The sequence below is a fragment of the Mandrillus leucophaeus genome, unplaced genomic scaffold (genome assembly GCF_000951045.1).
Source record: "Mandrillus leucophaeus isolate KB7577 unplaced genomic scaffold, Mleu.le_1.0 Scaffold252, whole genome shotgun sequence".
NCBI classification, from domain to species: Eukaryota; Metazoa; Chordata; class Mammalia; order Primates; family Cercopithecidae; genus Mandrillus; species Mandrillus leucophaeus.
This window is the reverse complement of record NW_012102610.1, coordinates 408,947-434,949: the sequence shown is the minus strand read 5'-3', so window position 1 is coordinate 434,949 and position 26,003 is coordinate 408,947. Positions and strand designations below refer to the sequence as shown.

Genomic DNA, 26,003 nt, shown 5'->3' with positions numbered 1-26,003 from the left:
CTCAGAGGGGCCTGGAGCACCACTGAGAAATCGTTACTTCTCCTTTCCCCAACCTGCGCACACCTGACTCCAGAGCTGCGTATTCTTACTTTCTATTAAAAGCAAGGTCTGTTTCTTATTCTTCCCTTGAGCACACAAGCTAACACCTCTTAGGTGCTGGTAAATGTCTATCAGAACAACAAACAAAAAAGTGGGAGGTGGCTCCATTTAATTTTCCAACCTTCCTGGACTAGGTGCCAAACAAACGTGGTTTAAAAACCTCCCACCCAGCAAATTTCACCTTCTCCCAACCAAAACACGCTTCAAGCACCACCTGCGCACCTCCTGGGCTCAGGGAGGCAAGGATGAAAGGGACAAGGTAAACAATCCTGCCTCTGGGGAGCTTTCAAGTTAGAACCTGAAAATAAGCCATAGAAACAGATGACAAGCCTTTGAAAGTTGTTGTGAGGATTAAATGCATAATTTTGCAGAAGGCGTTTTGTTCGGGGCCTACCACGTGGAAAGCGCTCGCCAGACGACAGCTGCAACTATTAATACAAATAAACAACTGTGCACCCAAATAGCGTTAAGGGCCCCGCGAATTCCTAACTCCCTATTTCAACTTACCCCTTTGCTTCTTTCCCTGACTACCCCCACACCCGACCGAACCCCACCAGAGGCTGAGGCTCCTCTCGGGCACCGTCAGCTGCACCTTGCGCCCCAGCCCCACCAGCCCTGAGCAAGGCGTCGGCGTTTCCAAGAACCAAGGGCTGCAGGCGCACGAGGAAGACGCGGAGCAGTCAGTGAGCGGGCGCGCTCGGAAGCCTGGCTCCCCGTCCCGGCACTGTCTCGGCCGGCTGTGCGACCCCACCACAGTACCCGACCCCTTTCCGCTCTCGCCCTGGAGGGCTTATCGAAGAGCGAGATTTCCTCTCGCAGCAAAACACCAAACTCGGAAGGGGTCGCGCGTTCTTCGCCCAGGGCCCTTACCTTTCTTGGCCCCATGCGCTCGCCGTTACCTCGGCAACGCCGGCCGTGGGGCGGACACCGCTGCCATCAAGCAGTGCGGCCGCAAAGCCAGCCTAGTGCGCAGCCGCAGAGCGCCTGTCGGGACTTGGTGGAGTGCGCCTGCGCGTGGCCGGCTGGCGGGTGTTCTGTGCGCCAGCTCTGCCACTGCGGAGTATGAGGCGGAGGCTGGGTGTGCTCTTCGCTGCTTTCTGCAGGATTGTACGGATACCAGAACGGTCCTGCAAGACCCATTTTACAGATGAGATGAAGTTACCCGTCAGATGTCACATAGTCACGTGGGAGGTGGGAGAGACCTAGAGTCTTCGGCTCTCGGAGGATGGGATATTTGAGGCGACCGGCAGGACTTTATAATTGGCCCTGAGGAAACTGATCTCATCTTTCTCAATGTAGAAAGAGGATCACAGTAGCGCACCTGTATACGCTGCAGCATGCGGAGAACTTGCAAAGACCTTTCCTCTGGCAGACACCTGGCCAGAAGCCTGTGTGTGCCCAGACTGCCTGTGCAGTTAAAGGGACAACAGGTGGCAGGTCCACCTGCTCTGCATCCCCATTTTCCCCTTCACTGACTGTGTGAGCCTGAATGACTGACAACCTTTCTGAGCTTAAGTTTGCTGAAAAATAGGCCATCAGAATTATGGGAGATGAGCAAAACTAGAGTGCAATAGGAAGTGTAAATTTCTCCTGCCCTGGTTATTTTAAAGGAGGCCTATGGGGAGTCCAATATATACCTTCCCAAATATGAATCACAGGAGTTCCACCTCACAGACTAGGCAGGAGGCAAAGAAGGGTTGCAAGGATGAGCGGCAAATACTGCTGGAGAGATTCATGGTGCTAGATGTGATGATGGATGTTGAATTTTGGACCTTTGCCAATGTTCTTGCCTCCATTCCTTCATGCATGCTGTTGCCTCTATGTTCCCTCCCTTCTGTTAGCTGCAGTAATTCCTGGTCAGCCTTTAGGTCTCAGCTCAGATATCACCTCTTCCAGGAGACATCTTGCCTCCCCAGGCGTGCTTGGGTGACTTGCCTCTGTGTTCTGCAGTAGCCTGGCATGGCCTGTGTTGTCCCTGTTTTTCTGGCCCTTTTTATTTTTTGAGATGGAGCCTGGCTCTGTCGCCCAGGCTGGATGGCAGTGGCACCATCTCAGCTCACTTAGCTCACTGCAACCTCTGCCTCCCAGGTTCAAGTGATTCTCCTGCCTCAGCCTCCTGAGTAGCTGGGATTACAGGCACCTGCCACCACGCCCAGCTGATTGTTATGTTCTTAGTAGAGACGGGGTTTCACCACGTTGGCCAGGCTGGTCTCAAACTCCTGACCTCAAGCGATCCTCCCGCCTCAGCCTCCCAAAGTGCTGGGATTACAGGTGTGAGCCACTGCATCCCGCCTGGCCCTTTTTGAACTGCACTGTGGCCTTGCTCTTGGTAGAGTGAGATCATGTCACAGCATTCAGTGGCTCCTCTGCTGCCAGGACCTTAACTGCTAGGCTAGGGAGTTCAGGCTTTAGATAAACCAAAATCAAAGAGCTTTGTGGTAAGAATGTTGCAAAAGAAAGGGAGAAAATTGGCAAGAGTCACAGGATGTGGTAACAGGATGGATTGGGCAGAGGAGCAACAGCTGAAGAGAGGCTGTAATATCCAACCAGAACATGCCAATTTAAGAAATACTGGTGTTAGAATTAGAGGGCTTTAACAATGAAAGGGATTCAGAGGTTGTCCAGTTAAACTTCCTTATTTAACTGATTAAAAAACAGGTCCAGTGGCACTGTGAGTTGTCAGAGATAACCAAGCAGGTCTCCTAGAGCCAGGTCTCTTAAATCCCATCCCAGCCCGTGGAAGGATTGGGGTTTGGGATCTCAAATTTCCCTCCCAAAAACATTAAAAAAAAAAAAAATTAAAAAAAGAAAAAAATTCTGGAAATTTCTAAAAAGAAAGAAATAGTTCCCCGAGATTTTCTCGAGTGCATTTTAAACCCTTTGATATGGTTATTTTCAAACATACAACACAAAAGTAGAGAGAAAATAGTCCAATAAATCATCACTTCCAGCTGGGCACGGTGGCTCACGCCTGTAATCCCAGCACTTTGGGAGGCTGAGGCAGGTGGATCATCTGAGGTTGGGAGTTTGAGACCAGCTGGACCAACATGGAGAAACCCTGTCTCTACTAAAAATACAAAATTAGCTGGATGTGATGGCGCATGCCTGTAATCCCAGCTACTCTAGAGGCTGAGGCAAGATAATTGCTTGAACATGGGAGGTGGAGGTTGTGGTGAGCCGAGATTGCGCCATTGCCCTCCAGCCTAGGCAACAAGAGTGAAACTCCATCAGAAAAAAATAAAATAAAATAAAATATCACTTCCACAACCTTCAACCTTTGGTATCTCATTTCTTTTGCATTCTCCATATACACACTTTTATCTCCTTGCTGGAGTATTTTAAAACAATCCCAGACATTATATAACTTCATCCATGATATTTCAGTAGATATCTCTAATAGATAAGGACTTAATTTTATTACAATACATCTGCATCTACATTTTATATATATATACACACACACACTTATATCAACTGTGTAGTTCATTCTCATTATTTGAGGTAATTCTGTTCTATAAAGTTGTCACAAACACTGAAGTAGAAAATACTGAACTATGGGGCCAAGCGTGGTGGCTCACACCTGTAATCCCAGCACTTTGGGAGGCCGAGGTGGGCGGATCACGAGGTCAGGAGATCGAGACCATCCTGGCTAACATGGTGAAACCCCATCTCTACTAAAAATACAAAAAATTAGCCGGGCGAGGTGGCGGGCGCCTGTGGTTCCAGCTACTCGGGAGGCTGAGGCAGGAGAATGGCGTGAACGCAGGAGGCGGAGCTTGCAGTGAGCCGAGATCGTGCCACTGCACTCCAGCCTGGGTGAGAGCAAGACTCCGTCTCAAAAAAAAAAAAAAAAAAAAAAGAAAATACTGAACTATGTTTCCAGGAGAAATACAAGGTTAGGTGTCTGTGAGTCTCTGGTCGCAACATTTTCATCAACTGGTCAATACATAACCTCACTTCATGTGTTTCTGTTTAAAGACACCTTATCTAATTTGTTGATTCATCAACATTGAACTTGCAGCCAACAGCACTATAACTCCTGCCTAAAGGAGGCTTATCTAACACACCTATTTTCTCCAATAAGGCACATTTCTTGGGTGGGGAACACCAGACAGCACTTCGGCACTCCACTTGGGGCCATTTTAAACAGTTAAATCACCAACAGAAAGCACAAAATGTGAAAAACATGGCACAAACTAGAGCTCAAAAAAGCATACTTATTTATGGTATGAGAGATGAAACAAGAAGGCAGAGTCTCCTTGTTCAACTTCAGCTGGGAATGTGCTCACTGAGTGACTCAAATGTTTTGGTGTTCTGTGCATGCATGTATCTGCAAATGACTGTGACTGTGACTGTGATGTTACAAATAAGTTTTAGCAACTAGGTGAGTTTGTAAATACAGAATCCAAGGGAGGATGGACTATATCAACATACCCCAGTATCACTAGCACATCTAATACAATGAACAGTTATCGGTGAAATGTGCCACAGAACCCCCAAGTAATATGTGGGATATACTTTAGAAAAAAGTTATCTGAAATTCAAGTTAATCTGGGTGTCTTATATTTTATCTGGCCACCCTAGTGACAATTTATTGGGCATTTACTATGTGCCAGCCACTTTTGCATCCATGATCTTATTTAATTCTCATAACAGGGCTGTGAGATTGACGTTCTTACCTCTGGTCTGCAGCCAAAGTTACTGCACATGCCCGTGGTGTCACTGCTAGGAAGTAGTGAAGGCCAGATGAGGATATGGATCTGTGGGGCTTATGCTCTTTTAATCTGTCATGCTGGATACAGGAGGGCAGTGCATTAACAAAACATGATAGGCCGGGTGCGGTGGCTCACACCTGTAATCCCAGAACTTTGAGAGGCTGAGGTGGGTGGATCACCTGAGGTTAGGAGTTCAAGACCAGCCTGGCCAACATGGCAAAACCCCGTTTCTACTAAAAAAAAAAAATATGAAAAGTATCTGGGCGTGGTGACTCACACCTGTAATCCCAGCTATTCGGGAAGCTGAGACAGGAGAATCACTTGAACCTAGGAGGCAGAGGATGCGGTGAGCGGAGACTGCACCACTACACTCCAGCCTGGGAGACAGAGTGACACTGTCTCAAAAACAAAACAAAACAAAAAACCAAAGAAACAAAACAAACAAAAACACACAACATTCAATACTGAAATATAAAAAATAACCAACAGTGTCAGTGGGAGGTCAAGGAAGACCAGGATGGGTTTAAGAGCCTGGGAGGCTTCCAGGAAGAGGTGGCATATAAGCTGCCCCTGGAAGGGAGGTTAGCCTTAGGAGGAGGAGAGGAGGAGGGCAGGTGGCTGTCTAGGGCACAGGGCAGGCCCACGTGCAAGGCTGGAATGGGCCTTGGTTCCAGAGCCTGGGAGGAGCTGGGCCTGGCCGGGGGCAGGAGGTCGGAGCTGTGATAAGGTCTGATAGGTAGGGTGGGGACCGATTGTGGAGGCGCTTAAATTCCAGGCTTGGCTTTTGGACTTTACCCTGCAGACAATGGGGAGCCACTAGTGTTTCTGAGCAGGGCAGGGCCTGTCTCTTATACACATCTCCACTAGTGTTTCTGAGCAGGGCAGGGCAGCCCCAGCTGTCGCCCCATTGTTTTTCTGAAACAGCATCGAATCCTGTCGTTTTTCACAGTGTCCACCAGATGGAGACATTTCAGCAAATTTAAACCACCTAGTGTCTGGCGGACACTGCTTCACCGAGGTGAAAACAAATACAGAGACCCCACTAAGCTCCAACTTTTTACTCAGCATCCTCAACGGACAATGAAACAAAAATCAAATCAGAGACATAGTCCAGCTTCACTCTGCTGGTGAGAGAAAACCTCCGCTAATTTCACCATGTTGAAAGAGAGATTGAGCCTCTCAGCAGTTCTTTGAGGTCACTGATACTATCCCATTTACAGGTGAGGAAGCTGAGATTCTGCAGCATACATTTATGCCATTATTTGCCAGACTAACACCAGGCCAGGCCGTGGGACAGAATTGACACTGTGTGTGAAGAGACAGGCTGGTCAAGTCCCCAAGGCATTGCCTTGCTGTGTGGGCTCTAAAGGCCAAGAGTCCCTTGTGCAAAGGATTAAGAATTACCTGAGATCCAGAAAGATCTGTAGCACTGATGCTGAGAGCTACCTGGATTCCTACCATCTGCGCTAATCCAGGTGTTTTTAAAAGATAGACCCATTTAATTCTCTCCAGCAACCTGGTGAGTTAATGATCATGATACTCTTTTTATAGGTAGGAAAACAGATTCAGAGAGGTGAGATAAGTTGCCCAAGGTCACACAGGGAGTAACATCAGAGCAAGATTACAAGCTCATGCCTGTAATCCCAGAACTTTGGGAGGCTGAGGTGGGTGGATCACCTTAGGTCAAGAGTTCGAGACCAGCCTGGTCAGCATGGTGAAACCCCATCTCTACTAAAAATACAAAAATTAGCCGGGCGTGGTGGTGTGTGCCTGTAATACCAGCTACTTGGGAGGTTGAGGCAGGAGAATCGCTTGAACCTGGGAGGCAGAAGTTGCAATGAACTGAGATCTTGCCACTGCACTCCAGCCTGGGTCTCAAAAAAACAAAACAAAACAAAACAAAAACATTAGAGGGTGGACTAGATTTCATACTCCTACTTCTGCCCTGTTTCTTCCCATGAACAATCAAACAAACTCTACTTCTGCGTAAATTTCCTAGAGAAATGCCCAAAGAAACAAATACAAAGATTTTTATTAAAGCATTATGATTTTTTTTTTTTTAAAGGAGACAACCTTTAGCCAGGCATGGTGGTGCATGCCTGTGGTCCCAGCTACTCAGGAGGCTGAGGCAGGAGGACAATTTGAGGCCAGGAGTTCAAGACTGCAGCGAGCCATGATCACTCCACTGCACTCCAGCCTGGGTGACAGAACAAGACTTTGTCTTGGAAAAAAAAAAAAAAAAAGACAACCTAAACCTAAATGTTCATCCCTAGAGAAGTGGATATGTAAAACATGGTATAAAATGTTCGCACAGTGGAATGCAATGTAGCAATGCAGCAACTGAAAGGAGTGAGCAAATTCTTTTTTTTTTCTGGGACAGGGTCTGGCTCTGTCACCCAGGCTGGAATGCAATGGAGTGATCACAGCTCACTGCAGCCTTAAACTCTTGGCCTGAAGCCATCCTCCTGTCTCAGCCTCCTGGGTAGCTGGAACTACATGCCTGTGCCACCACACCTAGCTAATTTTAAAAAAAATTCTAGAGACAGGATCTCACTATGTCACCCAGGCTGGAGCTCTTTTACAGACAGTATATATCAATGTAGGTAGATTTCAAAAACATAACATTTGTTGATAAAGGCAACATGTACAGCAATGTATATTTTAATATTTGTGTAAAAAGATGCTTCAAGCAAACAAATAAGCACAAAGTTAGGAAACAACAAAACCAAAGTAATTTTGCTATTTAAGATCAACAGTTTGAAGATGGAGGTAGCCAGTATTCCGCAAGGGCCTCGAGGAGGCTGGGGAAGGAGGTCAGGAGCCCTTGGGTGCTGGCCCTGTGAAGCCCAAGCCTGGGATTTGTTGTTGTGGCAATGTGGCATGGTAGGGTCCTGTTTGCCAGCATTTCCAGGGTAAGAACCCAGTCCTGGCATTCCACAAATGATCCTGCCACCCTGTGACTGCTGTCCCTGCCAGAGAGAAGTGAGTGCCAGGTGAGGATCACTTCAAGGAGGAAACAGAGGACCGAGGAGCAGGTGCAGGGGCCCTGGGGAAAATGTGGTTCCTCCTGTGGGAGCAGGGTGGCTGGCAGTGGCACACCTTCTGGTGTCTCACCCTCTTTCCCTTCTCTTTTGTCATTTTCTCTAAACTTATGGTCACACAGACCATTTCTTAATGTGTGTCCTTGACAGACCACGCCCACTTTCCAGCACCAGGTGCTCCAACTGGAATAAAAGGGCAGTCCTCACTTTGCCAGTCTCCCAGAGCTGTGCTGACCAGCATGTGAAATCACGAGCCCTAGTGTTCTTTGGAAAGTGTTCCTCACTACCAAGAGATAAAGGATCATCGTTTCTCCTCCTTCCCCCCTTCCTTTCCATTTGTCATAGTACACAAAATAATACGAGTACACATTGAGCCTAGAGTTTAACTTTCATCAGCCTGTTTTCCCATTCTTCGATTCCTCACCACACCTCTGTTAGTAAATATTTTTATTCTCCCCATTTTAAAGATGAGGAAAGTGAGACTCAGAGAAGTTAAATAATTTACCCAAGGTAACCCAGCTAAGAAGTGACAACAGGGGGATTTAAACCCATGTCCTCCAACACAACAGGCCCTTTTGCCTATGTTGATGCATTTTACGTACATTGTGTTTTATGATCTCATATCTTATCCAAAAAGAAGGTACAGACAACCTTTAGTGTTATGTTTCCTCTCTTTCTTTCTCTCTTGAAAGAACATACAAATCTTCTTCGTTACAAGTTGTTTTTGTCTTGCGTGTGACCCCCCTATAGGTCCCTACCTCTGAGCTCAGAATTTTAATTTCCTGGGTGACTGAAAAACTCCGGTCTCCTCACAAGAGAGATGGAAGAAGAGGCCGAACATGGCCCAAACCTGGCTTTCCTACTCGCCTGGGTGCATCTGCCTCAGATGTCAAAAGGCCTGAATTCCAGGCAAACCAGGAATAATGCCCCAGTCATCAAATTTGAAACCAAAACTCAGCAAGGACATACATTTGCTGCCAGACAGCAAATAGCTTTTTCTTTTCTTTCTCATTTTTTTTTCACCCAAACAAAACATCCTCTTATGAAATATGTCCAATTTGCAATATTTACTTTCCCTTTATTTAATAACAGGAAAGGGTTTGCTGGACTTTTGTTGATTTTTGCATTTCTTATTAAAATTCTTAAGGGGGTTTTGGGGGAACTTAATCAGCAAAAAGGAGGAGGAAAAAAAAATCTCATGTGCATTCCACAGGACTTATTAATGGAGGAAGCTTGCTGTTTGTTTAAGAGCATTTTCTGATGGGAGAAGGCAAATCCTCACGTGTTCCAGAGGCTTCCTCTGACTCTTCCTTTTCTGTGCCTCCTTCTTGACTGTCTCCAGAGCATTTCCGAATCCCTTGTTCCAAACCTTCTGCCCAAGAAGATGGAGCGGAGTTTATGCCCCACTGCTGGGCTGGAGGAAAACTCACATTCACTGAGTGCCTCAGTGCAGTTGCGCTACCCACCACCTCAGTTTACCTCAAACCAGCCCTCAGAGGGGGCTGTTACAGGAACATTTGGCAGATGAGGAAACTGAGGCTTACAGCATGGAGTCCCTTGTCCAGTCTCCCTTTCCTTATAGCTTATACTCCCTGGGACTAAAAAGAAAGGATTCCTAGTATTCAGAGTCCTACATCCAAGGGAGTCCTTACAGCAACTTTCTGAGATAGCTACACAATCTCCAATTTTCAAGGTTCAGAGAGCTAAAGTGACTTGTAAGGGTCACACAGCTACAGGGTACAGAGCAGGGATCTGAGCTATGCTCAGCCTGACTGTCACATCCATGTTTATTTCCCTTCCCCACGGAACCTTGAGGGGGCCAAGAGCAGCATGATGTTTCCTATAATGGAATACGCTCCCCTAAAAGGTCTTGGTCCTGCCTTCCTTGGTTCCAGAACTAGACCGCAAGTAACTTCAAGGACTTTGCCTTTATATTTTCATTTTACCAGAAATACTTATAGTTATCTACATTCCTATTAGTATATACATTATACTATCATCATAGTATGTACATTTCTAGAATAGGGCCTCGTATGGAGTAAGTCTTAATAAACAGCATGGCAAGTCCCAATGCTCTCCTTCTACAGACAAGAAAACTGAGGTCTAGAGAGAACAAGGAATTTACCCGAGGTGCCAGAAGACCGGAATGAGAATCCAGGTCTCTTGATTCCCTCTACATGGTACTTCCCCCAGCATGTCGACTCAGTGACCTTCTCATCCATTCGGTTCCTACATGCCAGCTCCACACTGGAGGGTCGGGACACCCAGGTGAACCCAAGGCGATATTTGATGGCAAAGCTCTCACAGTCTAGCCGGGGAGGAAGCTCTGGAAAGTTGGACTCTCAAAGAGTGTGGCCAATGCTGACTGAGGAACTCCCAGGAGGAGGCGGCTTAGGAAAGACTTCTTGGAGGAGTGGACTTTTGCTGGGTCTTGGAGAATGGGGAGGAACTGACCAAGTCAGAGAGGGCACCCCAGGCAGAGGAACCTGCCTGAGCAGAGGTCCAGAGCTGTGGACACACAGCATATCCAGGAACCATCAGGCAGCCTGCCTGGGAGAAGTAAGCCTGGAAAGGAAAGAGGCAACCTGGCTGTGAAAGGGCCTCAGATGCTGTCTTTCGGGGCTTGAGTCTTATCCCAGGGGCGGTAGGGCCACAGGGAAGGGTGGAAGGAGGGGAAGTCTCAGCAAGATTTGGTTTTGGAAGATGGCTCTGGAGGCCTAGGGGCTGAGAAGCTGCAGGGAGGAAGCTGCTGCCTACTCCAGGGGAGAGGTGCCGGGCCTTGTGAGCCTACGGTCTTCTTTCTACCCCTCCCTTCCTTGAGTGAAGTCTTGTCTGTCCTTCAAGCTCAATCTGCTGCTTCAGGAGCCTTCCCTGACCATGCATCTACCCTTCCCCAGAGCCCCTCTGTCTGATTCCTCTCTTTTTTTTTCTTGGGGTTACACCATTTAGCATCTTCCTCTGCATTCTCAAAGTCCTTGGTAGCAACAGATTTTAGCCTTTTGGAGGTCAGAGACTCCTATGAGGGTCTAAGGAGAGGCTTGATTCTCACTCCAGAAAAATGCTCAAGTATATAAATGCTCAAATATGGACTGCACTGTGGAGTTTTGCAGACCCCCTGGCGTCGCTTTGGAAGAGGGAAGGGGACAATTCCCAGACAACCAGGGAGGCAAACACCCCAGAAGGTGTGAGTTACCCCTTGCAAACCCCTGAGGAATGGGTAGGCAGTCCAAGGAGGCAAGAGATTAAGAATGAAGATTGCCGTTGGGCGCGTTGTCTCACGCCTGTAATCCCAGCACTTTGGGAGGCCGAAGTGGGCGGATCGCTTGAGCCCAGGAGTTCAAGAGCTGCCTGGGCAACACAGCAAAACCTCTTCTCTAAAAAAAATACAAAAATTAGCTGGGCGTGGTGGTGCAGGCCTGTGGTCCCAGCTACTCGGGAGGCTGAGGTGGGAGGATTGCTTGATACTGCGAGGTCGAGGCTGCAGTGAGCCATGATGATGGTACCACTGAACTCCAGCCTGGGTGACAGAGCAAGACCCTGTCTCAAAAAATATCTATGTTAAAAAAGGAATGAAGATTGCCCTCTGAGAGTTCAAGTATACAACCCAGAGGGGACCTTAGGCCATGGAGAGCCCTAAATGGATGCAGTGGAGTTTCTAAAGAAAGCACATACATGTCCTTCCAAAGAAAGCTTGGGTAGCCAGGGAGGCAGAGGGAAGAGGAGGGAAAGAAGGACCCAAGCCAAGGATTTGGGGGAGCCTCGTGGTAGGTCTAGCTCGCCCCAATGCTGCTAAACACTGGAGTCCCATAACTGACCCCTCCCTTCTCATTCTGTGCTCACCAAGCACCATTCTGATTTGAACTTGGCTTTCTGTGGAGTGTGCCTGCAGGGAGTTGATGTGTTGGCTGGAGGACACGTGTATCCGGTCCCTTTGGCAGTTACATTTCTCGTTGTAAATTAGTAAATTGGGAACAGACAATTCACAGAAGAAGCAATTCAAATGACTAATAAGCGTATGAAAAAAAAGTTCATCCTCACCAGTATTCAAAGAAATGTAAATTCAAACCAAAACCGAGATTGTTTCCAACCTATTAAATTAGAAAGGATTTCTTTTTTTAAGTTAATACAGATTGCTGGGAAAGGCGTGGCACAAGGGCACCCAGGGGGTTCTGCTGAGGGGCATGCGACCTGCTGAGGTGGGCGACACTGGGACCCTTTGTGGATGTTCTTTCAAGTCCTGCAAAATCAATCCAGGCAATCTCATCTGCCTGAAAGCAACGGATAGAGGAGTCTTTCAAGAATCTGTTCGACAAATGTTTGCTGAGCACCCATGATGTGCCGTGCTTACAAGACACCATCTGGGATAGGGGCCACATAGAAATCCTTATCCCAAATGCCAAACGGTCTCAGACCACGAGGGAGGCTGGAGACCGCTTCCTGGGTGGGCTGGAAGAGGAGAAGAAGTGGAAGGGAACATGAGGGGGACAAGAATCAGCTACAGGCCGTCTCTTCCCTGCAGGCCCACACCCTTCTCCCACTACTTCCAGGACTTGTTAGACTTGATCAAGCTGAGGCTCAGGTGCTCTTGCTGGAACCCCAGGAATTTCCGAAAACCAAGGTCTCCAGTCTGGGTCCCAGAGAGATTTGACCTCATTGGTCTGACATGGGCCTAGCCATAGTATGTTTAAAAAGCATCTTGGGTATTTCAAATGTGCAGTCTGGGTAAAGAACTACTGAGAAAGTGGAAAATAAGAAACTCAGTCCAAGGCGGTAGTTAAGAGCCCAGGCTTTGGGGCTACATGGACCTGATTCAAGTGCCAGCTTGGTCACTTACTACCTGGGTCCCCTCTGGCAAGACACAAAACACTTCTCCTATTCTAGCCTTGGTTTTTTTCTCTGCAAGACAGACATCAAATGTCTATCCCATGTTGTCATGGTGAGGGTTAAATGAGTCAAGGCGTGTGAAGTGCTCGGCACAGTGCTGGATGATATTCATGACTGCGACAATTCCTGGTCAGCCAGATACTATCACACATGAAGTCCCAGCAGGAACAAGGGGCTCCAGGCTCTGAAGGTTTCAGAAAACGACAAAGAAGGAAAACTCAGTTGAAACAGCCATGGTCGTCAGCTTAATTTTCTGTGAGCTGGGAGCAGATCCCCATGGAGCCTACTTGAGCTCCAGGAATTCTTGTTCTAGCTGACTGTGCAGATGAGGAAACAATGTGCGATTCTATCCGAGAATCATTCCTATAGGCAGGGGGAGTACTGAACGGTATCAGAACTGCACTGATTTTTTGGTGTCAGGAGGTACCGGCCCCTCTTCTGTGAAGACAGCAGTTAAGAGGCCACGTTGGGGAGGCCCTAAGACCCAGTTCTACCGGATTCCACCACTGACTAGCTGTGTGACCTTGGACAAGTGACTTTGCCTCTCTCAGCCTCATCAGTTTATTTGTCTCTAACATGCTCTAACATGGGAATTCAACTGATTCCTGCCACAGCTGGTCCCCGGGAGGACTTGTGGGTAATGCTGGTAAATTCTGAGAGCGGGATCTGGCTTGTGTTAAGGCCTGCAGGAACGGCCTCCACATGGGTCCCCCCAGCCAGGAAAAGCCCTTCCCACCAGTTTCATTCCCTTATGGCGCTTACCCGCAACACATGGGGCCTGGAGGTGTGACTGCTGGTGTGTGTGTCCCAAGGAGTGCTGGGAGCTGATTCTCCCATTTCCTTAGGGCCCTTGGTTTACTGTATCACATCTGACTGCTGCTCAGAGGGACATGTATGAAACTAAACTGACCCCTTTCCTTTCACAGATAAGAAACCTGAGGCTCCCAGAAGGATGATGATGGAGGCTGCTGAGGTCCCACACTCAGTGGGTACTAGAACCATGGTCTCCCCTCTCTTCGCCAGCCACCTTACTCTAGCCCTGGTGCTGGGAAAAAATTCTCGAAGGAACACACACCGGGAATGCAGGGAAGAGGAGTGACCTCCAACTACCTTCTTGGGCAGTGAACTTGAATGAGTGGGGTTGAGGAGGAAAAGGAGATCACACACACCCCGGGGACTCCCGCCAGAAGTGGGCGAGGCTGTGCAGGTGGCTGGAGGACTGGGGTGAGCGAGCGGAGGGGGAGGCCGGGAGAGTAAAATTCACGTTATTACGGGCAGGGTGACTCATCTGTGCCAACAGGCTGGTGAGACATAGAGAAACCCCAGGCACAGGAAGATGAAATGGGATAACGTGGTTGAAGGTTCTTTGAAAACAGTAAACTAACCTAACAGCAGGGCGCCAAGAGAGCTGGATTCAAAGCCCGCTTCTGCAATGCACCTAGGACCTTGGGCAAGCGGCTGAGCCTCTTGGAACTTCGGTTGCTCATCTGAATGGTGGGGGTGGGGGTGGTAGCAGCCTCAGCAGGAGTGATGTGGATAGAGTGGGTGGCACAGTCCCGGTATACGCAATGCCTATCAGCCACAACGATGGAGAGGAAGAAACTGGGCCCTCCAAGATGCCCTTCCTCATTGTGTCTTCTTGTCTAATTCTTACCTATCCTTCAGCCTCACCTGATTCCCTTAGGCAGGAAAGCCCTCTCTCTTCTCTGCACTTTCATGACACAGCCTTTCCATAGCTCTTATCAGACGAGGCCTGGCATTCATTGCTCTTTCAGGAGGGATGTCATCTAGTGGCCGGGTGGGGCCTGGGCCTTATTCATCTCTGTGCCTTGACTTTCTCCCAAGAGTCATCAGTGAACACTTGTTGAATGGCCAGAAGGCAGAAACAGCCACTGGGTGATAGCTCTCTGGGCCTTGCTATCAGAAAAGACTATGTTATTTGAGCTAATGAAGTAAAGAGGAGAAAGGAATTTGTAAATACATTTTTTAAAGCTCTACCAAGTTCTCTTTTTTTTTTTTTTTTTCTTGAGATGGAGTCTCATTCTGTCACCCAGGCTGGAGTGCAGTGGCATGATCTTGGCTCACGGCAACCTCCACCTCCCAGGTTCATGCGCTTCTCCTGCCTCAGCTTTCCTAGTAGCTGGGATTACAGGTGCACACCATCATGCCTGGCTGAATTTTGTATTTTTAGTAGAGATGGGGTTTTGCCATGTTGGCCGGGCTGGTCTTGAACTCCTGACCTCAGGTGATCCGCTCATCTCGGCCTCCCAAAGTGTGGGGATTACAGATGTGAGCCACTGAGCCTGGCCTAACCAAGTTCTTTTGATGAGTACTATTTAATTCACCTTTTTTAAATTTTTATTTTTTAATGAATAGAGTCTCCTGTTTGCTTTTGTCTTTGGGCTCTGCTACGGATTAATGAATGAGAATGCCCCATATAGCCCACAGGATGATAAATCCACCTGGAATATTTGTGAAAGAGCTGGGCAGGGAAAGTTGGTCCAATTGTAGAAAGCCCTATCACCAGCCATTAGCCAAGACAAAATAGATAAAGAGAAAAAGCATCCACTCTCAAGGATTAGAAAAATCAAGAGCTTGCACTTGTGGGCATCTGTGTGACATGACCTTCCTAAGCCACAGGTCGCTCATCTGTAAAACGGGGAAAGCAGGGCTACCCCTGCAGGGACGTTGAGAGGTTTGACGATGATGTGTGTATTACCTGGCTGGGAACCGGTGCTCAATAACGCCAGCTACTCTTGCCATCACCACTCGGCGTGACGTGAGCTTCTTTTCTGGGCTAATTACATAAGGTTTAACGTGAGCTTCTGTAATAAAATGACCTGTATCTATTTCTTTTTTTTTTCTTTTTTTTTTGAGACAGAGTCTCGCATTGCCGTCCAGGCTGGAGTGCAGCGGCACCATCTTGGCTCACTGCAACCACCACCTCCTGGATTCACGCCATTCTCCTGCCTCAGCCTCCCAAGTAGCCGGGATTACAGGTGCTTGCCACCAAACCCAGCTAATTTTTTGTATTTTTAGTAGAGACAGGCTTTCACTATGTTGGCCAGGCTGCTCTCAAAATCCTGACCTCGTGATCCACCCACCTCAGCCTCCCAAAGTGCTGGGATTACAGGTGTGAGCCACTGCTCCTGGCCTCCTGTATCTATTCCTAAACGTGAGCCCAGCCCATTCATTATCTCTTCAATGGATAAGGATTTCAGAATTGGGATTGTGATTTTGCGTGTTTCTATGAAACGCGAGGGAGAGGCAGGGCAGGTGGCTCACGTCTGTAATCCCAGCACTTTGGGAGGCCAAGGTGGGTGGATCACCTGAGGTCAGGAGTTCGAGATCAGCCTGGCCAACGTGGCAAAATCCAAAAAAATTAGCCAGGCATGGTGGCAGGAGCCTGTAATCCCAGCTACTTAGGAGGCTGAGGGAAGAGAATCGCTTGATCCCAGGAGGTGGAGATTGCAGTGAGCTGAGATAGCGCCACTGCACTCACTTCAGCCTGGGTGAGAGTGAGACTCCGTCTCAAAAAAAAAAAAAAAAAAAAGAAAGAAAGAGAAAAGAAATGGGAGGGAGAGTAGGGGAGCCAAAGGAGAATCAGGCAGGAGCTCAGGGCTTGGCTGCCAGAGTTTTCTTAAATAAGAAAATCCAGGAATTAATTCAAATAGGCAGCTGAACCTATGCTTTGTCCATTATTAATGATCCCCAAAACCAACCAGTCAACCAAACAACCAAGAAATAACACACTCATCTTCCAAATATTCAGTGGGCTGCAAGGAATTTCCTCCCTCCCTCCCTCCTTTCCTTTCTTTTTTCTTTCCTTCCTTCCTTCCCTCTCTCTTTCCCTCCCTCCCTCTTCCCTTCTTCCTCATTCCCTCCCTCCCTCCCTATCAATGTTAAATTGCTCTCCAGACACTCCTTCCTGTGTGGTAATTTCCTCCATCTAGCTCTTCCCAATCTCAGGATAGAAAGGCCATGGTGCTTCCCCGCCCCTCCTCGCCTGCTGCTCACGGCGCAAATGAACTGCTCCTCTATACTTCTGATGTGAGAGCCAGAGTAGCGCCAACAGAACTGAGTGGAGAGTCTGGGGACAGAATAGTCTGGTTCTGGCTGTCGGACCTGTGGACAAGCCCTGTTTCCTCCCTGCCTCTGCCCTCTCACAGTGTGGTAGGAGCAAATGATGCTTCGGTCTGTGGCTTCAGTGAAGACAACTGTGGGTCTGGACTAGGGTTCCAATCCCTGCTCCACTCCCTACAGTTGGGTGGCCTGGAGCAAGGTACACAACCATCAAATGAGTAACACTAGGACCTCCGCTTTAGGGCTGGGGCCAGGGTTAAATAAGATGCTGCATACTAAGGGGTTGCACAGTGAGCACTCCATAAATGTTGTCTGCTATTGCTGTTATGCAAAAAAGTATGCAATGGGACATCAGACCAGTCTCACACTGACAATGGGCCCAATCCTAGACTCCACTCTGCCAGTTCAAAAACAAGTTAGCCCTATTGGCCAGCGTGGCGTCATCTTATTATGTAACACCCATGACAGCGCTGGGTACAGCGGCTTCTGAGCTTCCAGAGAAGCCCAGGCCAGGTCAGGGCCTTGCCCCCTCTGCTCTGGGCTCCCAGGGATCCCCTGCCTTGGCACAAGGCTGAACACATCAAGCCAATCAGGTTGTGTAAATGAGTATCCTGTGTGCCCTGACAGAGGACTGGAGCAGCATACCTGGCCTGAAGGCAAGGAGATCATAAACTGTTTTCAAACACCACTAGCCAAACAAGCTCCCGCAGCCTGATTCAATCTGCAGGTTGCCAATTATGGGACTCTCCAGCTGCAAGACTGCTGGGATTGGGCTGAACAATGATGACCATCCATCACCACAATTTATTTATTTATTCATTTATTTAAATAACAGCTTTATTGAGACATAATTTATACACCAATTCACCCTTTTAAAGTGTACAATTGGGGGCCAGGTGTGGTGGCTTACACCTGTAATCCTAGTACTTTGGGAGGCCGAGGTGGGTGGATCACTTGAAGTCAGGAGTTCGAGACCAGCCTGGCCAAACGTGGCCAGACCCCATCTCTACTAAAAATGTGAAAATTAGCCAGGCGTGGTGGCAGGTGTACCTGTAATCCCAGCTACTTGGGAGGCTGAGGCGGGAGAATCGCTTGGTAGGGAGGTAGGGGTTGAATCTGGGAAGTAAAGGTTGCAGTGAGCTAAGATCATACTGCTGCACTCCAGCTTGGGTGACAGAGTGACACTCTGTCTCAAAAAAAAAAAGTTTACAATTGGGTAGTTTTAATTGTATTGTATTTTAAGCCAAGCAGAGAGATACCAGTGATTGGTTTTTAGTATACAGGTATTCACAGAGTTTTGTAACCATTACCACAATTAATTTTAGAACTTTTTTTTTTTTTTTTGAGGCGGAGTCTGGCTCTCTTGCCCAGGCTGGAGTGCAGTGGCCGGATCTCAGCTCACTGCAAGCTCCGCCTCCTGGGTTCAGGTCATTCTCCTGCCTCAGCCTCCCGAGTAGCTGGGACTACAGGTGCCCACCACCTCGCCCGGCTAGTCTTTTGTATTTTTTAGTAGAGACGGGGTTTCACTGTGTTAGCCAGGATGGTCTCGATCTCCTGACCTTGTGATCCGCCCGTCTCAGCCTCCCAAAGTGCTGGGATTACAGGCTTGAGCCACCGCGCCCGGCCAATTTTAGAACATTTTTTAGCACTCCAAAAAGAAATTCTGCATCCCTTAGTAATCCCCCCGTTCCTCCCTCCAGCCTTAAGCAACCCTCATTTAGTTTCTGTCTATGGATTTGCCTTCTGGATGTTTCATATAAACAGACTAATATACCATGTGGCCTTTTGTGTCTGGCTTCTTTCATTTAGTGTAATGTTTTTAAGGTTCATACATGTTATAGGATGTATCAATATTTCATTCCTTTTTATGGCTGAATATTATTCCATTGTATGGAGACACCACATTGTGTTTATCCATTCATCAATTGATGGACATTTGGGTTGTTTTCACTTTTGGGCTATAATGAATAATGATGCTATGAACATTTATGTGCAAGTGTTTGTGTGGTTGTATGTTCTCATTTCACTTTTGAAAATACCTATGAGTGGAATTGCTGGGTCATATGGTGAAGTGCATATTTAACTTTATAATCAACCACAGAAGTGTTTTCTCAAGTGGCTGTACCATTTTGCATTCCCAGCAGCAGGGAATGAAAGTTCTAGTTGCTCCACATCCTCACCAATGCTTGCTATGAGTATTTTTATTTTTATATTTTTTTGAGACAGAGTCTTGCTCTGTTGGCCCAGGCTGGAGTGCAGTCGTGCTATCTGGGCCACTACAACCTCCACCTCCCAGGTTAAAGCAATTCTCCTGCCTCAGCTTCCTGAATAGTTGGGATTATAAGCATGGGCCACTATGCCTGGCTAAGTTTTGTATTTTTTTTTTTTTTTTGAGATGGAGTCTTGCTGTGTCGCCCGGGCTGGAGTGCAGTGGCCGGATCTCAGCTCACTGCAAGCTCCGCCTCCTGGGTTTACGCCATTCTCCTGCCTCAGCCTCCCGAGTAGCTGGGACTACAGGCGCCCGCCACCTCTCCCGGCTAGTTTTTTGTATTTTTAGTAGAGACGGGGTTTCACCGTGTTAGCCAGGATGGTCTCGATCTCCTGACCTCGTGATCCGCCCGTCTCGGCCTCCCAAAGTGCTGGGATTACAGGCTTGAGCCACCGCGCCCGGCCAAGTTTTGTATTTTTAGTAGAGACAGGGTTTCGCCATGTTGACCAGGTTGGTCTCGAACTCCTGATCTCATGTGATCTGCCCACCTCAGCTTCCCAAAGTGCTGGGATTACAGCCATGAGCCACCACGCCCAGCCAATGATCAGTCTTTTTGATTTTAGTCTTTCTGTTGGAGGTACAGTAGTATCTAGCAGTTTTCATTTGCATTTTTTTTGCTGCATTTCCCTGTCCACAATCTGAACCACTACACCCTGCTAGTGGGCCCTGCATTGGACACAGGACAAGGAAGAGATAGTGTCAGCCCTGGAGGGACCCACAGTTGGGGTCCGGGAGCCTCAGTTGCAGAATTAGCCTCAGTTTCAAGGGCCGTCTCTGCTAATCCCTCAGGGTAAACAGAGAAGGGTAAGTGTAGGTAGTTGAAAATAAGGCAAAGCAAAGAGCGTTTGGGTGGTTGGAAGGGGAAGTTGGGCAGGGCCAGAGCAGGGAGCTTACTTAGCAATTTGGAGGTTGGCTGCCTTTGTTTTTTCAGCACGTTGGAATCTCCTGGCTACTAGAATTTTATTTCCTTTAATTAGCCTCCCCTACTTACGGCGACAGGTCAAGATCTCTAGGAAGTGTTCCAGACGACTCTGCCTGACAGAAAGATGTCCCAAAGATCCCTAGGTTCACTCCTTAGAGTTAAAATGAATCCTGTTTCCCATCCCTAGACCTGACTTAGGGCAAAATAGTTTTACTTTTGGTGCTTTGACTTTTCATTCCTTGCTTCCCCTCTAACACTAAGAAAGTATATTATTTACGAAATATCTCTATCACCTAGAAAATATCTCCCTGGGAAGAATTAAACAGTTACCCATTAAAAACTTTAAAAAATGCAGGCATGCATCAGCTGGCGTTAGTGCACCAGTCACTATAGTGCCTTTTAGAGTCTATTTGGTAGAAAAACAAGTTACTATGGCGAAACTCCATCTACCAAAAAAAAAAACAAAACACACACACAAAAATTAGCCGGGCGTGGTGGCAGGAGCCTGTAGTTCCAGCTACTAGGGAGGATAAGGTGGGAGGATCACTTGAGCCCTGGGGGTTGAGGCTACAGAGAGCTGTGATGGTGCTACTGCAGTCCAGCCTGGGCGACAGAACAAAACCCGGTCTCAAAAAAAAAAAAAAAAAAAAAAGAAAGAAAGAAAGAAAAAAAACAAGTTATTGAAGCTTGAAGGCAAAGTCGGCTCCCTTGAAGACACTTGGTTGTAAATGCGGGCACCGTCAGAAATTCCTTCAACAGCAACTCACATAGTCACCACTTTGGGGAGGGTAATTTCCTAATGTGGTGAGGACGTTTTAAATGCGGGCACCATCAGAGATTCCTTCAACAGCAAAAACTCACACAGGCATCATTTTGGGGACAGCGATTTCCTAAACGTGGTGAGGATGTTTTAAATGCTTATAGTAAAATACTCAGAAATGGACTGAAGGCAAACACCAGAGACAGAGAAATCACAGTGGCCAGTGTCTTCCAGTTTCTATGGCTCTTTGACAGGCATGATCTCGTCTAATCTTGGAAGATTAGTTACTTTCCCACTTTACAGATAAGCAGGCAGCAGCCAAGGGAGCTCTACAGATGTAGGAGAGACACCAAGACGTGGGCTCCCTGCCTGCAGCAATTTCCCCAGCTCCGCATGCCTTGCCTGGGTTTTGAAGGATACTGTGGCTGCCAAAGAATGTTTGGTACTAAAGAAGATCTTAAAGAAGAAAACGGAGGAGACTTTGTCATTGCCCATCCTGCAGGTAAAGACAAGTCAGAAGAGGTCAGACAGTGCTTGGTGCACAGACACACCCTCCTGCCTTTTCTCCAGGCCAGGAAGCTGAGATGCCCCAGGCTGAGCACTGGGGACTTCTGGGAAAGCAGGCACAATTCCTAGCCTATCAAGCTTGTGATCCAGAGCAGGAGACAGATATAGAAAGAAAGAAACAGGCTGGGCCCGGTGGCTCACGCCTGTAATCCCAACACTTTGGGATGCCAAGCCAGGTGGATCACTTGAACCCAGGAATTTGAGACCAGCTTGGGCAACATGATAAAACTCCATCTCTACTACAAATACAAAAAGTTAGCTGTTATGACGGAGAGGTAGACAGAGCACTATGAAGCCCATAGGAGAAAGCAACTCTTTGGAGGATGGTTTAGGGTTATCTTTACAGAAAAAGGGACATTTGAGTTGGGCCTTGAAGGATGAATAGAAGTTCATTGGAAGATAACAGAAGGAACAACCTACAAGTCAGAAGAGCATGTGTGAGGCACCAAAATGTGAACCCATGGCAGGTACAGGAAGCTGTGGGTCCTTGAATGATCTGGAGCATGGTGTGGATGAGAGAAATAGCGGGAGGAAACTTGGTGAACTCAGTAGAGGCCAAACCCCAAGGAACCTTAAGGGCCAAGCTAAGGAGTTTGGGCCCAACCCATTGAAGCATTTCGAGCAGGGGAGTAACCTGGTCAGAGTATGTTCTTGAGAAAATATCTTGGCCACCACCAGGCAGAATGGATAGAGAGAAAAGCTGAGTACAATTATGTGAGGCCCTTAGTCAGTGCCAGGCATGGCCCATGGACCTGTGATGTGCCAGCACCGTGCCAGGGACCTGGGATTGGAAGTTGGCTGGCAGCACTTCCAAAGGAAGCTAGAATCCACCTGTTGCACTACTGATGACCTCTTCCCAGTGCCACTCAGCTCAATACCCAGCAAGCAGAAAGTGGACATTGACCTTACTCCCCTTTCAGGGCAGATTCCAGGATACCACATATCACTCTGATTCCAGGATAGGAAAATGGCCAGTGCTCAGCTGAGATTGCAGTGGCCCCAGTAATCCAGGCACCACCTCCTTGGTTCACAAATCTCTCACAACTTAGTGTCCTACGCCTGGTTGACAACCCAGTTCCCCTTATAGCCACAAAATGTTTTGGAAGGCAGGCAGCCCAGAGCTGGTTAGACCCCTTGCTTTTTCACAGGAGGAAATCGAGGTACAGAGAGTTGCCCAGGCTTGCCCAAGCTCTCAGAATTAAGAAACGGTGGATCAGGCCGGGCGTGGTGGCTCATGCCTGTAATCCCAGCACTTTAGGAGGCCGAGGCGGGGGGATCACAAGGTCAGGAGATGAGACCATCCTGGCTAAAACGGTGAAACTCCATCTCTACTAAAAAATACAAAAAATTAGCGGGACATGGTGGTGGGCGCCTGTAGTCCCAGCTATTTGGGAGACTGAGGCAGGAGAATGCGGAGCTTGCACTGAGCCAAGATCATGCCACTGCACTCCAGCCTGGGCAGCAGAGGGAGACTCCGTCTCAAAAAAAAAAAAAAAAAAAAAAAAAAGAAAAGAAACAGTGGATCTGTGGATTCTCAAAACATCATTCCAGGTTGCTTCTCACAAAGGGTTAGAAAAATGAACACTGTGACATGTGCTATACATACATTTTCTTATGTCAGTTCTCATGACTACTCCCATTTTGCAAGTGAGGAAACTGAGGCTCCAAGTAAGATACATGCAGTAAAAGACCTGACTATCTGAGGCCTTGCAGATGCACCAGTTTGCCTCCCAAATCCGAAAACAGACTTGGATCAAAATCTCTTTGTCCACTGGCAGCAGTCAAGCCTGCTTTGCTAAGTAAGAACTGATGAAGACACAGGCCTCTGGAGATGGCAATATTTTCCTCATTGACATGGCAAATGCCTTGCAAAACACTATGGCATTAAGAGAGGTTTTTGCAACAGAACTATTGTGACAAGGCGAAGAGACCACAATGCTCTGGGACTTTTCTTTAAAAAAAAATCATTTTTTTCTCTTTTTGACAAATAATTCAGATCCTAGGCCAGCATTAAAGCAGCCAAGGGAAGTTGCCCCTCCCCCTGGCGGCACCCATTTCCTCCCAGGCCTAGGAGAGAGGGGCCGTGCTGGTACTGCTATCTCCCTGGCTGCCGCTCTCTGAGCCGGCCCCAGGTACCGGGGGTTTGTTTTATGGATGGGTCTGTCGTGAGTCAATATGATAATGTTTCCTGTGAGAACTTTATTTCCCTGCATTGTTTGCGAAGTCTGTGTGTGTCTGAGCACGTACTCCTAATCTGTGGAGTTTGCTGTGCCCTGGTGTGCAGGACACCCCTGGGGGTGGGGAGCAGGGACCTCAGGAGGCCAGACACAGGTTGTCCCCTGGCCCCGCTTGTTGCAGGGAGAGCAGCGGTGACTCCCTTCTCAGGCCTTGCCTCCAGCCTGTGCTGGGCTGATGGCTGTCCTCCTGTTGAAGCCACTTAAATCAGTCCTCTCCAGTTGGGAAGGACTCATTGTGGGCCCCACGCCACACCAGCTGTGTGCACCCATGGCCCCTGGGGCCATCTTGGAAGCTTCTATTCAGGAAGGTCAGGAGAGGCCCCTTTCAGCCCCTTGACTTGCAGATGGAGAAATCCAGAGGTTACATGACTTGTCTAAGCTGAAACACCCATGCTGGAGGTAACAGGAAGACAGGGTGTTTGGAGCCAGCTGGTCCTGGGCTCAAATTCTGACTTTGCCATTTATCACTGGGCAAGTCTCTTGGGCAGTCTCAGTTGCTTCAACTGCTAAATGGGCTCAAAATACTGACCTCATAGACCAGCTGTGATGATCTGATCAGAATACAGACACACGGCACATGCCACAGAAGGTGCTTGGGGAGCATTCCTTCTTTCCCCATTTTCTCTTTTTTTTTTTTTGAGACAGAGTCTTGCTCGGTCACCCAGGTTGGAACGCAATGGTGCGATCTCAGCTCACTGTAACCCCTGCCTCCTGGGTTCAAGCGATTCTCCCACCTCAGCCTCCCCAGTAGCTGGGACTACAGACGCGGGCCACCATGCCCAGCTAATTTTTGTATTTTTAGTAGAGATGGGGTTTCACCATGTTGGCCAGGCGGGTCTCGAACTCCTGACCTCAGGTGACCCTCCCACCTCGCCTTCCTAGAGTTCTTGGATTACAGGCATGAGCCACCTTGCCTGGCCTTCCCATTTTCTCTTAAATAAGGACTGAGGCTGGTATGTATAGACAAATGCTACACGACAGATGCCATTAAATGCCATTAAGTCTGCAGAGCCATCCACATACCTCACCCAGAACAGTCCTTTTTGGGGTCCATTTAATCAAAGCTACTGGGCTCCTGAAGTTTCCAAAACAGAGAGGAAATCACCTGGTGTTAAGAGATGCTATTAGTATTAGTCAGTAGCTTGGCTGAGAATTTTAAAAGAAGCAAGAAAAAAAGAAGCAACTTTGTCACTCCAGTTCTCTGTGGCTTCCAAGCCCACTGCTCATTTCCTTCTCTGTCCCCTGCCCCCACCTATGTGTCGTACTCAGGGCTGGCCCTGCACTCCTGGCTCTGACCTTACCTGGCTTTGTGGCATCTCTTTTTGTTATTTCTTTTGACTCTCATTTACATCTTTCACTGGTATGGAACTTTCCAGTGGGTAGAGGACATTGATTGTTTTGATTTGCCCAGCATTTATCTTCCCTTCTTCTAAAATCAGAGGCCAGTTTTGGTTTTGAGACACCCCACACTCTCTTCATGTGGTGCAGTCTTTCTAAGACTGTCAATAGGAGCACCCAGTGATTTTTGGCCAAGGGAGGGCACCTGACTCAAGCCAAGCCAATCAGAAGCCCTTCTCCTGGAACCTGAATCTTCAAGGGAATAACACAAGGAACCAACACAGTTAGAATCACATCATCCCACAGAGGTTTCCTAAAGAAATGAGCTGGGTCTGCATAGGAGCTGCTTTTGACTCCCCCTGACCACAGTATGACTGGCGAGCCCCTTCCCTCATACCTTCTGAATAAATTGTTTGCCTTCCAGTTACAGTTGGTGTCTGTTGCTTGCAACCAGAGCATCCTGAGTCACACACAGTGTACATACATAAAGGCATAGATAGCTTCCCCTTCAACTTGTATCAAGGGCAGGGACTGAGCCATTTATTCATTTTCTCATTCATTGATCGACAAACCATTACCAAATAACCTACTCTGTGCCAGTTATGTGCTGGAAGTTGGGAGTGCCGAAATGAACCACAGTCCCTGCTACAAGAAGTCCAAGTCTACCCTTATAAAAAACATGGCAGTTCTTCCTTCAGCCCTTCATTCACTCATTCACCAAATGCTCAGTGTGCACCCATTATGAACCAGAGGCTCTGCCGGAACTGGGCTGACAATGTAGAGGACAGAATTCCATGAGATCCTTAGCAATTAGCAGCAAGTTGGTGCTAAAAATAAACTCAGAATCCCAGAGGGTCAGAGTCTGAAGGCCGCGCAGAACCCACATGGCCTGCTGGTTTTCAAACAATCCTGCTGGTGGGTCCTGAGGGTTGAATATTGATGTTTCATAAAACCTTCTACTTTTTTTTTTACAGCTTTATTGAGGTATAATTTACATACCATAAAATTCACCCATTGTAAGTGTACAATTCAAGGATTTTTAAGAAAACATATGGAGTTGTGCAACCATCACCATAATTCAGTTTCAG

At 47.8% G+C, this 26,003-nt stretch overlaps 1 protein-coding gene across 1 annotated transcript in view; it reads right to left on the bottom strand.

Annotated features, from left to right (window-relative positions):
• Nucleotides 1-1,029, bottom strand: part of TSEN2 (TSEN2 tRNA splicing endonuclease subunit) — a 70,247-nt gene extending 69,218 nt beyond the window's left edge. The window contains exon 1 of the mRNA XM_011983649.1: nucleotides 970-1,029. The gene's annotated coding sequence lies outside the window, so the exon portion shown is untranslated. The remainder of the gene's footprint in view (nucleotides 1-969) is intronic.
• Nucleotides 1,030-26,003: the final 24,974 nt, after the last annotated feature.